The sequence below is a fragment of the Pseudopodoces humilis genome, chromosome 7 (genome assembly GCF_049639895.1).
Source record: "Pseudopodoces humilis isolate 2021_Gansu_Grassland_sample_001 chromosome 7, ASM4963989v1, whole genome shotgun sequence".
In the NCBI taxonomy this organism is placed as follows: Eukaryota; Metazoa; Chordata; class Aves; order Passeriformes; family Paridae; genus Pseudopodoces; species Pseudopodoces humilis.
This window is the reverse complement of record NC_142206.1, coordinates 21,027,812-21,045,175: the sequence shown is the minus strand read 5'-3', so window position 1 is coordinate 21,045,175 and position 17,364 is coordinate 21,027,812. Positions and strand designations below refer to the sequence as shown.

Sequence of the window (17,364 nt, the reverse complement as noted above, 5' to 3'; positions counted from 1 at the left end):
AGCTTGTTGAGTCAGTAGAATAAATCTGAAAGTCAATGTTAATGATTCAGTAAGTGTTACTTGACTGGATTCAGCTAGCTTATGGATTTTATAGTTCTGGAAAAACTTCTAATATGACATGGAACTTAAACTTTGTTTTATTTTCAAGTATGTCAGTTTCACATAAAAGCTGAAGCCTTAGTAAGGACACCAAACATATCTTGACTATTTGGGAGAGGACTGAGTAAAGAGCTCATTATATTACTATATGCATGGAATAACTCAGTGTTACTGCTTAATATTTGAAGTTTGCTATAATTACCATTGAAGCACCTGACTTATTCTTTTTTGGGGGTTGCGTGGAGGAGTTAGATCTATAAATAATATCTTTCTGATTTTGAGAGAGACAAATGCCAGCACATACATCATCCATATTCAGTTTCTATGAAGCGAGTAATGTGTTTGACCTCATGTGTGCAAAATTTTCTGTAATATTTCCATTGAACTTAGATCCTCAAGAGAAACAAGATGCAAGCCCAATTCTGAGCACTTTAGGTAACACACATAAGGTATAACAAACAAGTCAGTACTTCAGGAACCCAGGTTGGGGAGCTGGTTCAGAAAACTCCAAGCTGCATGTCAGAAGTCATTCTAATCAAACTGTGCCAGATTTGATAGGCAAGCCTAGACATTGCATTGTTGCATTGCTGTCACAGCTTACTGAAGGTAGGACTTCTCACTGAAACCTTGAAGCTGTTCAAAGGGCTTTTGCCCTTGGAAAACGGCCGAAGTGGAGCTTTAGGTAATTTGTATGTGCATACAAGTTTTAAACAAACACTGATTTCTCTAATTGGCAAACAGATTGTCTTTCAATGCAAATTGTATTCACTGTTTTAGTTTTTGCAAAGATAACTTTATACCTTGTTTCATATTATTATCGTTCCTCCGCATCTGTGGCCAGAGCTGGTACCTGTGAATATTGGTTACCCTGTACTTCTTTTGCAAAGACAACTTTATACACCGTTTCATTTTGCTGTCATTCACCCTGCCTCAGCAGCTAGGCTGGAACCTGCGAATACTGGTTGAACTGTCAGAATCAGGCAGGCTTTTAAGAAAATGAGTTTTGACATTCCTTTCCTTAAGCTGATCCCTTGTTTTTCAATTACTCCGACTTGGAGATTTCTGAAGGTAACCCTGAGTTTGTTCCCAGTCTGTCAAGCAGGTGGCAGCAATGCCACGTCGGAGCAGCTCCCGGCCCCCTTCCCTGACATCAAGTGTTAATGCAATTGACCAATCAGTGCTAAGATGATGGGAGGTAATTGGGTAATTGTATTTTACTGATCACAAGCAAAGAAAAAGGGAAGGGGGGGGGGAAGAGAAGAAGAGGAGAGAGGGGGTAAAGAAAAAAAAAATAATAGTAAAATAAGCTGCAAGAGAGGAAGAAGGGAGAGAACGGAAGGGGAGAAGGAGGGGTGTAGCTAGAGAGACCGGCCCTGGGACATTTGCAAATCCTAGGGTGCCACTGAAAGGTGGGGAGTAACAGAAAGCCAGAGCGACTGAAAAGCGGAGCTACTCCCAGCAACAGCAGCAGCTGTCAGGAACTGGATTTACACATCCATGCGTCCCTACATGCACACACGGGCAGAATTCAAGCTGCAGCTCATAGGAGGAAGGAAGCGTTTCGGCTGTGCAAAGGGCTATGCATGTCAGGGATGAAACTAAAAGCTGAAAGAAGCGGCTGCGCTCCTGGGACTGTGTCATCTTGGAAGGGAGGGAGGCAGGAAGGAAGGAAGAAAAGGGGGAAGATAACAGGCATGTGGAAGAAGATGGGAGACTAACTCACTGCTGTGCAGAAGGGAAATCCAACTTGTACATCTGAAATATACCGGGCTCAGCTTGGAAATGAGATCAGACCTGCATTGAAACACAGAAAGGGAGGAAAAGGGAGGCAGAGACGGGAGAGCTTTTATCCCTCTTCCTGTCTCTCTTTCCTTCTCTCCTCAAAGAAGAAATAGAAGTTTATCCGTCTCGCTGCTTCTGGATTCGTATAGCTGCTGGACAAAAGATGGAGAGGAAGCTAAAATGAAAAGCAAAGTGTGCTTCTGAAATTTACAGCTGAGAGGACAAATCACATATTCTCGGGTTTCTTCGTGCCCCATCGGTGGAGTTTTAACGTCTGAAGGATTTTGAGAAGCGGGGGGGTGGGGGGGAGGCGAGAGTGGGCGTTAAAAATACCCATCCCAAGTGTTTAAAAAATAACGAGGTGATGGATTTATTCTTGACAGCTGGTGGGAACCTTGAATTTTTCTCTACTCCCTCCCTCCTTCATTTAATTTAATGTGAAATTATGAAAATGCAGAGGAGTTGGAGGAAAGGCAAAAGGATATAACGTGGAGTTTGAAACAAGGAGAGGGTGCTGATGCTGTGGATTGCTGGCTTCTTGCCGAAATCAAAAATCCAATTGCGCACTGGGTTGTGATTGGAAATCTAATCAGATCTTTGGAGAGGGGGGAGAGAGACTAAAAGTTTATTGTTTTGACAGACAGGAATAAAAATTTCAATGCAAAAGGAGATTCTTTTCTAAAGGAGTGTGAGGGTATAGAGGAAAAGAAGAATGGGAATCCCCATTCTAATGTGGAGACACATGGATTGGATAATTGATAGTGCAGCAAAGAAGGGGGAAAAAGAAAATTGCCTGGCAAGACCTGGATCTTAAGTGTCACAACAAAATTACATTAAAAGAATACAGATGGAGGATTGCTTAAAAGGAAATACAGTTATTTCTGCTCTCCAGAGAAAAAGCAAATAGAGAGCAATGGGGAGCAGTGGAGCCAGAGAGGCAGAAAACCTCAAAAAAAGGAAACTAGGCAAACAATCCACAGTGGAATGAAAAGTTTCAGAAAGGAAAAGGACCATTCATCCTCCTCAAGGATTTTTGTTTTTTTCCTGTTATTTTAAGCCACTGTTCTTCAGTGAAGGTAACCATCGACATTACCACTACAGAAATTTTAAGCAGAAAAGTTGAAAGCCACAGAGAAAATAAAGGACAGAGAAGAAGAAAAAAAATTGCCAGAGGGGGAGAGTTCAGCAGTGTTGGGTTGGATTGGCACCTGTATGGAGTGAAATTGCTGGGAAATTGCAATTGGATATCCTTTTTCTTTAATTTTCTTTCTTGTTTTTAATTTTGGTTTGGTTGCTGAAATGAAATAGTTTTCTAACCCCTCCCCCACCCTGGTTTTTCATAATCACTCGGATTTCCAGCTGGATAGTCTTTGAGGATACAGTGAGTACACTTTCCATTTTATTATTTTTTGGAAAAGGAAATGTGCCCCCATTGCCTCTCTTCTTTCACCCTTATGCCTCTTTTCTCGGTCTTTCCCCCCACCTGCATAAAGAACCTGGCTGTATTTTGATAATGGCTGGAGGGGGGGGTTGGGAAGGGAGAAGGGAAGGAATGAGGCTAGAACTGAATTATCACAGTAGCTCAAATTCCTAAAACTCGAGCCTTGGTAGGGTGTTGCAGACACCTGCCCGTGTGTCTCTGTAGCATTTGTAAATGTTCACTAGCTAAGAAATCTTTTGAGAAAGCCCTTGCGGGGGGGGGGGGCGGAATGCTGCCTGATTGCCCGGTCTCTACAAACGGATGCAAGTTGCATGGAATTAGGTGCACAGAGGAGATTTATTTGTTTACTAAGTGTTTAAATAGTTCAAGGCTCTAATTTGAATGCAGGTATCCAGTCTGACATTGCAGATCAATATGGTGTATTAACAGGAACATTTTATAATCAAGCAGGGAGGTGAAGGATGACTTTTGGCGGGAGTGGGGCGTGTGGGGCAGGGGCTTTTAATGGATTTTGAGGATGCAGCTGTGAGAGAAATTATATGTTTTACACTCTACTGCTAAGAAAGGATAGTAACAGGCAGAGAGAGGGCATTCTTCTATTGAAGAGGAGTTTAGGGAACTGCTGTACTGGCCACCCATGCCCTCCGGATCTCCTAGGAAATTCTTTGTGGTTTTGTGGTGAATCCTTCAGGGTCCCCGTGGACTTGCATGGCAGTTGAAAGAGATTTACTTGGATTGACAAGCAGTGAGAGGACTCTAAGGTGTCAGGAGACTTTTTTATTATTATTATTATTATTATTATTATGGTGGTAATGAAAATAATTAAAAAGTGGCTTGTAAATGCTGGGGTTCACAAATTAGCAATAATGTGTAACAGACCAGTAAATATTTCTCCCTTCCTGGAGAAATGTCGTGTGGGAGTGTGGAATAAAGGGAGGATAACATGATGTTTAAAATAGAGGTCCATGTTTTCCTGTGGGGAAGAGCGCTACTTCCGTCCCCTCACCTGGCATGACTGCATAGCTCGTGGGTAGAGGCTCTTCTTTCTTTCCTTTCTGTCCTCCCTCACCTTTGCCCTCTTCAACCTCGGCCTTCACATGTTAAGGCTCCAGCTGAAGGTATTAGGCCAAAACTGGTGCAGAATGAGAGGAAGAAACAGCTAATTAAATGAGCCATTGAATAGACATGGGGTTTTATAGGTTTTTTTGTTTTTTTGGCAAGCAAGGTGCAGAACTAGCTTTGCCACTCTTCCCTAGCAGCAATATTCTGGTGAAGGGGAGAGCATTCAGGAAGGAAAGAAGTGTTGGTAGATCCAGATTTTAGTTCTTAATTTTTGGCAGCATTTCTCACTTCACAAGCTGCCTGTATGAAACAACACAAAACAAAGCTGTAATTTCCCCGGATAAATGCATAAACCATTATTAGCCTCCTCCCTTTTTCCCCTTCATTCACTTATATCACTACTGTGACTTCATGTAAATGTCCTGAATAGAAATGAGAACTTCTGCCTCTCAAATGTGTCCCATGTGCTTCTGTTTGGAGGTCATGCCTCTTAAACATTGGCTACTTGAAAAGGATTAAGATAGGAGCAATTCTGCTCTTAAGGAAATCTCTGGGAGTTTTTGTTTGGCCACGCGAACAAATCAGACCCTTTGTGCAGTTGTGTTCAGAAATAGAAGGAAGCGGGCACAGCAAAAATTGTTCCTTCCACCTCCAATTACTTTCATCTTTCTCAATATAGCTAAATTGTTTTAGTGTGAAGTGCTTTAGCCTCCTTTTTCTTTTTCCTCTGGACCCATGTTTTCTGGTGGGACACTAAATGGGTAATAAGTTTGTCAGCAACTGAAAAAAGTGCAAAATTCTCTCTTGTTTGTTCCTTCATGTATCATGGTAAGTCTGTGTCCTGTTGTGGGCTACACTTACATCAGCAGTTGCTGTAATAGAAAAGCTAAATTTATGTTAAGCTGCTGCTCAGTAATTACTGAAGGAAAAAAGAAGCTGGCAAAGGAAAAGGCATCTCCAAGCTTTTCCCTGGATTGCTGTCAAGTGAACACATAAACAGAAAATTTGATAGAGCAGCTCCAGTTTTGGACGATAGAAAGCTGTCATAGGTGCCCCATTCATTTTGCACAATAACTAGCAGGAGTATTTTCTTGACGTGATAAGGAAGCACTGGGAAATTTTAGTCACCAGTTTGGGCTGAAATAGGCAAACCTTGTCAACATTAAAAAGCTAGGGATGTGTGTCTGCTTCCAAAGAGGCAACAGTTTCACACTTCAGTGAATCATTCACTTAATACAGTAGCCAAAAGACACATGGAACAACCCAGAGTTTAACTCATTCAATAACAAAGTGGGAATGAGTATAGCATTTCTTGGAATTTGTGATGAGGCTTATCCAGAGCCCAAAGGGCTGATCATAAAGTAAACAGTCAATAATAAACATTCATCCAAACATCCAGCTATGTGAGAAGCAACACTCAGAGTCTGGAGCTGGCTGTGTCCGCTACTTCCCTCCCAGGTGTCTGAGCACAGGTGTGTCATTCAGTGGCATATGTTGGTCCTTAAGGCTGTCTCCTCTTCAAACCATGGCTGGTATTTTTGGTACTGACCCCAGGCAGCTGGGATTTTGGCACTGTACAGGGAGCCATTATGTGTATATTTAGGCACTAGATGCTTGTACAGGAGGAAAGATAAAGCTGCATTGGAAGGTCCTGATATGTTTGGTGTGATTGCTTTCCAGAAGGTCAGAGATCACATACCTCAAACTTCAGGCAAAGCGTAAGTTATTAATGCAAGGGGGTGGCTGGTCTGTGTCTTTCCTCATGTCAGGAATGATTTGTACTGATCTAGAATTGAAGCAGGTTCAGTTTGCTGGAGCGGCAAATTGTGTCACAATATCTCCCAGCCTGATACCTCTGACAAGTGAAAAATGGGATTTCAGATTAGGTGAGACCCAAGAAAAAATGCTGTAGATGTGAGCCAATACAAGCAATTGTGTGGGACTGGAGAAAAACAAAGGGATTCCAGAGGTGTTGCTATGGCTTCCTATATATGTAAGCTTTCAGATTATTTGCCTGTGACCTAAAAAGCTGTCTCCCATTTGGCATGAAGATTCTTCCTCTTGCAGTATGAGGAAGGAAGATTTTGGATGGGGCTCAGGGCAGGATTTTAGCACTTTTTTAGAGAGCTTGGTGCTGGTGCAAAATCCCAAGCCAGGCTATCCAAGTTGCAGTCTATTCACTGAAGGAGTGCACTGTGCACAGCAGCAGCAGCATGAGAGAGCCTCCATCTCGGTCTAGCCAGAGTGGCTTCGTGTTGGCTTGGGGATAGGCTTTTGTTTCTGATTGCTAGTGAGGGAACAAGGAGAGAGGGAAGGGTGCTGGAATTAATGCTGTTTTCAGTCTGGGATGAAAATTACTTTAAAGATATGCAATTGGCACGTACTAAGTATTTTCTAGAATAGTGAAGCTGACTGAATTTTGGGTTAGCATTCTCAGGGGCCTTTCATCCCATTGCCAGCTGCTGTATGAAAATCATAAGGAAAAACAAGCCTCCTGCAGCCCCACAGGATAGCCCAGATGAGAAGGATTTAGGAATAGCAGTTGCCATACTGATCTGGAAGGCAGGCTTGCAGCATGCTCGAGTCTAGCAGCTTGGAGAAGGAGTAGCCCTTGGAAAGGATCCTGCCTCCTGTCATAGCAGAAGACATTGGGGATTGGCTTGTGACAATTTAGAGTGGTTTATTTAATGATTTTATTCTGCAAAATAAAAAAGGGTACCTGTTATTTAAGTGTACTGTCATGGCCACTTTTTTTCTCCTAAGGGGTAGGAATGGGCACACAAGAGTTGAGATGATTATGCCACTGGTGTGTTTCAGTTGCACATTCACAAGCTGCAATACATGGAAGTGAATTAATGCATAGTTCCTGGTAGGGGGCCTGGATACTTTGCTATATGTTAGTGCAAAAGGCAAAAATCAGACGCTTGTGCATGCACACAATAAAAGAGAATCAGGATTTACATTTGGTATCCAAGGAAGCGAGAGCAGAATCCTGCAGGGCTTTCTGTTCATTGTTTAAATGTTGCCATAGCGATCTCTCAGGGCACAAGTTACATGTTTTCCACTTCTGGAGTTGAGCTTTCCTTCTCTCTCTCCGTGTCTCTCGTGATATTCTAAACTACCAGGAATATCTCCACAAGAACTTTGCACAGCAATAAAAAAGGTGCTTGCAGGCTGCATTATCTGATGGCATATCTGCCTATGCTCTTTGCTGATATTTGCTAATTTATTGGAAATTAGGAGGAGATTGTTGTATAGAAGTGGAGTGTGAGACTTGTTGTTAGGACATTGAGCATATTAGAATATTTTCTGTAGTGGTGATATGTTAATTGGATAGCTGCGAGCAAGCAAAGTGTAGCAGTCACTGACAATTAGAAGCAACAATGAACTTTCCAGGACTGAATCTATTCCTTGGGCATATTAAAATGCATTTCAGGTATATACCATAGCTTGTGTAAATTTAAATATGAATACCACTGTAATAAGTCTTGAAATTTTGTTTTCACAGTGCTAAGATGAGATTTACCTTTGCTTCTCATGAAAGGGAGAGAGGCAGCATCAGACCACCGAATAAAATCTATCATAGTTTTGCTGCCAAGCTTGTACTTGTTATGTCAGGACTGTGGGGGAGCAATATAACCAGGAACCAGAAGAATTAAAAAGGAAACAAACCACCCTCAAAAAAAGCAAAAGGCTCCATCAACAATTATTTCACTTGCGACTAGATGAAACTTACTCAGAAATTTCACAGCAAGATAAGTTAAATAAATGTTGTTTTCTCTGCAAAACAGCAGCAATTCAGAGCATTCAGTAATGCTCTTTGTGTTTAAGGAATTAGTTAGTTGACAACTATAGAATTATGGGATTCATACAGTCCTGTGCATTAAAATAATCCTCAGAAATACGAATGTAATTTCCTTTTATATTTGTGTGTGGACTTCTAGAAGATTCAGGAGTTAGCTTTTATTTCACCATACATATAAGAATGATTACCCAAGGGATATGACCTGATGCTAAAAAACTGTGGTAGTAAGTTCCAGAAAATATTAGTGTCCTTCAGATCTGCAGCACATTTCGATTTTGTTTCCAAGCCTTTCTTCACTTTCATGGCAATAATCTCTTCCCTCCCATGCCATGTTACATGGGAAATAAAGCCAAGCACACAAAGAGCCTGGTTATCAGTGTGGGAGTGCAGCAAGAATGAGCGTTTCCTCACACCTTAGACACGATCTTAAGCTGAAGACTATCTTAAGACCTTAAGCATGCACTAATTCTGTTCATGTACTTTCAACTTACCCCAGAATCTTTGCAATGGCAAAAAGGTGGCCATCTGGCACGGGGGGTACTCACCTCACTTCTCATGCACTATGCCCACTCATCAAATTGCTGAAGATCATCAGATTCCATTGTCTTGATTGGAATTTACTATGGTAAAGAGTAGAGGATGAAAGTTTCATCATACTGGATCTTCATCAGCTATAGGCCAACATTTTACTTTCTTGTTAATCTCCAAAAACAGCTATTAGTGGACTATTCATATAAGACAAGTCTCTCCATGAACTGGTATAAGTGAGATTTCTGTCTTGCAGGAATTAATTAAAAGAATTGTTTGTTTTTTTTATTCACTAATGCCCATTTTTTTTGTCATCATTTAACATTGTAAAGGGTATGGGCTAGTTGGTTCTGTAGCAATCCTTCCATGCAACCAGTTTAATTCCTTTTAAATTTTTCTTCTGTCAGTGTGAGAACATAAACCCAGTTTTGCTCCAGCTCAATCAGATATTTAGTAACTGCTTCAGCATGACTGATCTTGTGCTGTAGGTCTGTTTTTGTTTTTTTCTTTAGTTACAGAAATAAATATTAGAATAAGTATTTATATATACAGATATAAAAAGATGATCCAAATACCATTTTGAGTCAATATGCTACAAGCTTCAAAATTTCCAAAGGTTCCATGTTCCTTTGCCATCCCTGCTGACATTCCAGGTGTTAGAGCATCTTTTTCATCAGTGTGTAATGGAATAATTGATGAATTAATCTCACTGTCACAGCAAAACCTCATCTTATATTAACAGGATTAGCTGTTTTTAAAATTACATATTTTAGGTCTGAATTCTCAGTCCTTAAGATGGTGTAATCTCTGTGTGTTGAGTATGTATGTCAATGAATGAATATGTTAAAGTGTTACAATCAGTTTAACAAAAATCCTATAGTTTAAATTTTAAAAGCTAGAAGAGGCTTTACAGGGACAGAAATAAGTGGGTTAAGGAACCATACTTTTCCCTCCCTCAATACATGCAAGATTCAAACGAAGTGTGCACAAAATATATTTAATTCCATGGGCTTCTTTTCCAAAGGGCATGTGTGCTGTGTTAGGGGTTCTTAGCTGTTTGGTTTGACAAGGATTTTCTTTGCCCCTACTCAGTTTGTGAGCCCTTGTTGGACAGGCAGCTTCTTCTACAAGTGGTAATATATTATTTTTCCTGAGGAAAGCTTTTATATTTGTTACATCCTTTAAAGGACTGAGGTTCATTTTTGTTAAGGCTGTTGATGACACAGCTACCAGAGGGGAAGGATGGCGACCCCATTAGCCTTTCAGGTTGCTCATATGCAGTGCACAGCCTACTACCTCAATAAGAGCTTTATTGCATTTAACGCCCGTGTGAATTTTGACTGTATATGGTGCAGGGAATTAAAACCATAATGGATTTCTCCTTTGAACCAGAAAGAGGTCAGAAAACTTCACCTTCAGTGAATGTTCATGTTGCTATCCCTCTTTCTGTAATGTGCATTTTCCTGAGTGGTCTGGCCCTGAAGATTGAGTTACATACATTAAGTAAAGGCCTGGAGGTATCTGTTAAGGACTACTGAATCAAACTGTAGTGGAGGATGGCTTGGTCCTTAGATAACTTTCCATAACATGTGGAAAAAATAATTGCATTTTTTAATGGGAAATTTCAGGATATTTGAGGATATGTATGAAAATGTCATGCAGCAGTAGTAGAATGTCATTAAAAGTTGCAAAGAAGTATAGATAATAAATTCCTATCACAAAAGGTATTGCATCTAATTTAAAATAACATCCAGATAAGATTTTTTTTGTGGCAAAGAAAGATGATGATTGCCTATGGCAAATCAAAGATGAAAAGTAGTCAATGATGCTGCTTCAGAAATACCAATCTTCTAAACCTGAAAAATGATAAAAAATTATTGTAAAGGACATAAACAGAAGGCTGTGAATGCAAACTGGTCAGTTTCTAGGAGTATGTTTTTTTGCCATAGAAAAACCCAATTCATAAAAGAGTTCATATTTGACTTTGAGTCTGTCTTTGATACAAGAGAAAAGTAAGCAAAAATTTAACAACTGAACCAAAACTGATATCAACACAAACTGCTACACAGTAGGGAAAAAAGAGGAAATCATATAACAACCTCTATTAAAAAATAAGGTATGAAAGGAGTACAGTTGATGTCATAGGAGAGAAGTATTGTGACTGTGTAGTAGTCTTGGAATGCACCAGAAATAAATGAGTATTACTGTTTTGTTTTTATTTTTATTTGCCACATCCTGTAAAGAGCTATTGACAGTAGTGATGTATAACTATCAGAATAATTAAATTACTATAAAAAAAAAATTATTAAAAATGTTATTGTGAGAAGAGAATGCAAATTAAAGGATTTTGGGGAATACTTAATAGGGGATAAATATTCTTAAATCAACAGTAATGTTTTACTTTTTCCAAAAAGCTTTCTGGAGTCTGAATCTAGGAAGGATTCTAATGATATGAGTGAAACTTATATGGATGTGGTAACCATTGACCATTTCCCCTGGCATAAATTTTAGGCAAAGTATCTGAAAATACAATGCAGGATACAACTGGTAGAAACTTAAAGCAGGGAAAATTTTAATGTTAATAGTATGGTGTTATAGGGGAGTAGTTTCTATGAAACAAACGACTGGACCCTTTTATACTGCCTGGCTGGTCGATAGAAGTTACCATAAAAACAAAGTACAGTCAAACTTTTAAAAACATAGGATATTTAAGTAGCTTAGAAGCACTTGTAAGATGATTAAAAGTATTGTGAGAAAAATATTTTTTAATGGATTATGCAGATATTTTAACTCTTTTCACCATAATTGTACCTAACATTATACCAATGTTCAAGACGAATCATTGACAGAAAATTACACTTATATTAAGTGTGACCTTGATAAGAACATCTGTTAGGATGGTTTTGTGAGGGTAAACTGAGTGAATAAGATTAACTGAGCTAACTGAGAGGACATTTCCCAAAACTGATAATGCTAAAGAGGAGAATTGAAAAAAAAAAATAAAGCAACCCAGCAAATCCCTAAACTAGGAAAAAGCACAAATACACCTCCAATAATCAAAAACAGTAATAAAAAAAAAGCCACAAAACAAAGCTTGAATTAGAGCCATGAAGGAAACATGAAGCTTTTAACGCATCAATGGCTGGACAGGTTAGAGAAACAGAGGAAAAACACTTCTGTGATGCTGCCTGACATTGACCCCTTTCGTTGCAACCTTTGGCTTGGTCTGACCAAGCTGTGCTGGGCACTGTGAGGAGCCAATGTCCGTCTGATGGAGTGACTGCACAGGGTGACCTGCACCTTGTAAGAGCATGCATGAACTACCTGGGAGTGCTTTCTTCCCAGCCTGTCCATTGGCAGGTAGCATGGGAACAGCCAGAGTTGGAAACCCATGTTTTGAGAGGCAGGGTGAGCAAGTAGGGGAGCCTGAATTCCCAGGAGAGTGGATTTGCTCATAACCAGCACAGCCTGTGAGGATATTTGAGTGATGTTACTTAAGAGGATTAATTATATACAGTTTTTTTATATTTTTTAGATATTTGTTGCCATTTTTTAAGTGTCTATCTAGTATGATGATTTTTTTTGTTGCATTGTTGATCCTGAGCTGGCAGAGAGTGCCAGTTAATTAAATGTCATTGGCCATTGTGATGTGCTTTCAGTCACATGCATTGATAAGTTTTTCCTTGAGACCAAGTGATGCAGCATGATAAATAAGACAGGCATACTGAGTAATATTGGATGCAAAATGTTGCTTAAAAGAGGGACAAATTCTGAATGAGATACACTCGTCTGTAAAACCAACTCTGAAGAGGATTTGAGATTCCAACAGGCAAGAATTTCCACATGACCTCCCACAGCACTAGTGTTAAAAAGTATTATGACATTCCAGAGAAACAGAATAGTGATTTTACTGATGTCAGTGGGAAAACTGGAATGCTGTTTGCCTTTTAATTTGTCCACATTTTAAAGATTATGTTGAAAATAACAGAGCCACAAAAATATTCAGTGCTGAATAAAAAGGAAAAATTTAGTACTTTACTATCAATCTATTCATTAAGAAGCTCAAGAACTAATGCTAAACTAAGTTTAAGAGGAAAAAATATACTTTAAATGTTTTATAATATACCAAACAAAATTCTAAGAAGAAACAATAGATGGAACCTGAGATCTCATAAATTCATAATAGAAATTAAGGACAAAATTTAAATGCTGAAATTAATTTACCATTTTTTAAATTTACGGAGAAGTATTTTTGCTATCTCTTGGGGTCCTTGTCTTTGTGGAAGACGGTCGTAGTGAAGTGTTCCTTATTGTGTTTTGTATATTTTGATAATTCAGAAATGCAGAGTAGATGATTCTGAGGTCCCTGTACCTGAAGGTAGAAGGAATGTAGCCTGGGCATCTATAACCCGGCTTCCAAGCCTGTCATCAACAAATATGTGTCTTGCTATGAGCAAAGCACCCTAAAGGATTTTACTCTGCAGTCCATCATTCCCTCTCCGTAGAGATTGTTATCAGAACACCAAAGAAGTTTTTGGGTCATCTGCTGCTTTATGACAGTACTCTGACTCAGTGCCTTAGACTTCTGCTTGGCTGGAAAGATGTCCTTTGAAATCTGTGAATTTGTCACATCTGAAATGTTCTATAAAGATGAATTTTGAAAGCTGTGCTGTGGGTGAACAAATACCTTGTGTATTTACTTGTTCACTTGGTACCCGATCCACAAACTTATTTATGTGACCAAGCTCCTACCTCCTTCAGAGCTCTCTTCGTAGTGTAGAGGTTTGCAAGCTTTAGGTGTTGTCCTTCTGAAACGCTGTCTTTTCAGCACCCTGGGCTTCCAGCTTGAAGAATTCCATTTGATTAAGCTGACCCGAGTGTTCAACATCTAAATCAAAACCAACCAAAAGTATTGTCTCTGAACTTGTATTCAGTTTAGGCTTCTGATATGAATGTGGATATGAATTTCTGCAATAGCTGGTCAGATGGTACCTATTTTGAAATAGATGCCAGACTACTTTCCACATTTAAAATGGACTAAATATAGAGGTGTCCAAGATGCTCTCTGCTTACAGGACACTAAAGATTGCTTTGAATACTTTTCTTGCTGTGAATTGAAATTGCTAAGCATTTCAGACTGGAAATATACATTTCTGTCTTCATAAAATAACTCCATTTGTGGACTTGATTTTACTTATTTATTTCTCTTCCTAATTCCTGTCTTAGGTTTGGGAAGACAGAGAGGAAGAAAGAATTAAGTGAACTTTCCCCTGCGTCTCTGCATAATAGCTTTTGGTATCATAGTTGACATTACTTGCAGTCTCAATGGGCTATCTTCTCCTATTTCTAGTTACTCTTCACCTTCCTTGGACACTATTTGCGTTAAACATTTTTGAAAAAAATTGCTGATGGGAATCTAAAATAAATATACATCTTATATACTTACTGATGAGGTAGATGTTCACCTTCTCTGTTTAGTATTCTGTATTTCATGTCAATTTTTTCATATAAATTGAGTTTTCTCCATTCATGAACCTTCCTGCAGTAGGGTACAATTTCATTGTTACAGCTGAGTGGTTAGTCCAAAAGGTCCTGGAATGTGTATTCTCTGAGGTAGCAAAGGGCATTCCTAATGTTAGGAAGCTCTGGGTGAGGTTAGAGACAGTTATCTTCCTACCTTGCTACTCTTTTCTTTATTCTCCTTTTTGCACCTTTTCCCCTGCCTTTGGGTAAATACTACTTTTGCAGGAATTATAAGAGTAAATTGGGTGATCTCACATGCTTGTTTATAGGAGAAAACAGTGTGCATCACATGAATACAAAACACTAACCTGCATTGAGCTTGCACTGAGATTGCTGGCAAAGCCTAGTGCATGTTAGATTATATTACCCAAAAGCCCTGTTTATAATGACTGAGAATATCTGTCTAGGTAGTCAGTGTAGTAAGCAGAATTTTGAAAATTCATACCCCATCTTAATCCTTATGCATTATTCCACATAGTCTAGTCTTGGATTTTAGAGGAAGGAGACTGAATAACCTTTACTGCTCCCTTACAACAGAAACCAGTAGATGTCCCTGCTACTGAAATCCTTTTCTCCAACCTCTCTTTCTGCAAATTCTTTTGTCAGAAATTCATGTCACTAATTTCTCAAACCATTGACCTGGCCTGGGACCAGCCACATGATTGCAGAGACCAACACAGAACTGGTTTACTCACTAGGAAATCTGACTGTGATAGGACTGTTCCTTAATCTTTGACTAGAGATCCTTATGAACATTTTCTGTCAATAGCTTATCTCCCTCCTCTGTGGCAGCAGAGTTCTGAAGCTCTTTTTCTCACATTGTGGTTCCAAAGAGTACTTTGCTGCCAGAGGTCTCTGGAAGACAAGAACTATCATTGAATGATCATGGCACTGGGGAGAGGTGTGTGAGGAGATGAGGAAAGTGAACTGTTGCCTGGTTCTGAGCGTTTCTGTAGCTCTTTTTAATGAAAAGTTAAAAACTTCTAGGATACAACACTGTTCTTGTCAGCTTTTCCATGCAGATGGAGCTATGGACCAAAAGAAGCCTCAGTGAAACTAAAACAGATTCTATATTGAGGTAAAAATGTACTAGAGGAGCTGTCAGTTTAATTTCACTGGCATGAGCTGAACTACTTTCACTGCTAAAGCTATATATTTCTGTAAGTGTATGTATGTGTGTTTAAGTGGATAGATTGCTCTTGAAAGTTTTGGAGTGTATTTGGCCTTATGACATATAAAAGTGATGATTCTTTGCAACTGTGGTTACATTGTAGAAAAGTAGCAGGGAAATTGTATTTTTTATAGATATTTAGCAAAACACCCGCTTCCATTTTTTTTGTTTTTGTAGGAGTCGGATATAAATCTCCACACATTAGTCATCTAGATCTCTGATGATTTATAACACCAACTACATGGCAGTTAAGTAAAAAAGGAACTGCTTTCAGAAAGGTTTAAGACTAAGTTTTTTCCAAAACAAGTAATGAAACTATCACCCATCTCCCAAAAGCAAGAAAACAGAGCAGATTTTGTTTCGCATCTTTCTCCCCTCTATCATTTCAAATTATACCGTTTGAAAGGAAAATGCATTTAGGAGATACATTTAAATGTAGTCGAATGGTCAGTCTTGTGTACTGTAGTGGGCACCACTAGAGATTTCTTTCTCTTCCTGACCTTTCTGTGGCCTCTTAGCCATTGTTTGAAACAAACCACTAAAGGAGCCTATCTGCTCCTTTTTACTTCCTTGTAACTTACAAGAAATTACCTTCTCATATTTCAGGACAGATCCTTCCACAATGTATGCAGTCAACATATTTATCTCTATTTATAAGAGTTCAGATATCAAAACAAATTTTATGTAATTTAAGAAGTGGGAGTGGGATTTAATGAGAGATTTTGTGAACATCAGACTTAAGTTGCATGAAAGGTACTTGAATAAAAGGCATTTTGTAAACACAGTTTTTATTGCAATCTGTATCACCATATATAAACAGTGTTTCAGTGCAGACTAAGAGATGAAAACAAAAAAATACATACATCTTTTATATTATATATTCCATTTGTTAAATAATTCTGGAGACATGGATCAGCTTTTTTTTTCTTCTCCTTCCATTGCTAAGAAAGGTTTTTCCTGATCTACCAGCAATTCCATACCACTATTTTATATTCAGACTCTTAGCAACATTTTTCCTATTAACTTACTTTACTCTGGGCATAAATTGAATTGCACAGAAAAAGCAGATAAAAATTTCCTTCCCTGAAATTAAGCAAGATCATAAGCCTACAACAATTCTTACTCTTAAGAGTACCTAATTGCATACAATTGTAAACAAGCATAGGCTTATTTAAATATTGCTTTAATATTCTATCTCTAAACAAGTAAGTAAGGAGTATTCAAGCACAACATTATGAGGCTTTCTACGTATTTTACACCAAAATTCTTATTTACTTTCAGTTTATATACTATAATGGTTGAAAAGCACAAATTCTCTTTTTCATGGGCAATGTGAAATTTTATCTACTCTGCCAATTGCCAATGCTCACAAGCATTAGGGATATAAAGTTCTTTTTGTCATAATTCATAGAAATGATGTGCCAGTTTGTTATGCATTTAGTAGATGAACCACTTCCTACTGATGGAGGACAAGTTTCTACAGTGCCCCATTAACGCAGAGATGTCCCTTTTTACCTTGAACCTAGGACACTGGTTTCTTTGTCTTATTGGAAGGTTAGCATCAAATCAATGACAAAGATCTAGACAGCTAATTGCCAAGTATAATATATATGCTCAATAATATATATATTATTGTTAAGTATAATGTATATGTGCAAGAGGTTATAAGGGTTTTGGCTGTATTAATGCCTAGGACCTGGTGTAGATAACCCTATCTTTTGTCAGAGGTATTTAGTCATGACAGTATTTGCTTATTGTTTTATAGCAAACATGCGTGGAAAGGTATAAAGTCAGCAACTGGTGTTGTGCATTGTTATTGAAATGGTAGCGTAATCTCCGATATTAAATCATCTCTTTTCAACCTCCTCTCTAGTTCTGCAGACACTCATCCTCTCCCTTCTCTACAAACAAGCAGATGGAGAGTATGTGGACTTTGAAATGTGACTCAGAGGT

General features: G+C 38.7%; 1 protein-coding gene across 6 annotated transcripts in view; it reads left to right on the top strand.

Annotated features, from left to right (window-relative positions):
- The window catches only part of LRRC4C (leucine rich repeat containing 4C), a 490,474-nt gene that overhangs the window by 399,144 nt on the left and 73,966 nt on the right, over positions 1-17,364 (top strand). For 3 of the 6 annotated variants that reach the window (XM_005522401.3, XM_014251913.2, XM_088058327.1), the window contains exon 1: positions 1,387-3,262. The exons of the other annotated variants lie outside the window; for them this stretch is intronic. The gene's annotated coding sequence lies outside the window, so the exon portion shown is untranslated. Of the gene's footprint in view, positions 1-1,386; positions 3,263-17,364 lie in introns of those variants that run through there. 6 annotated transcript variants of the gene reach the window in all.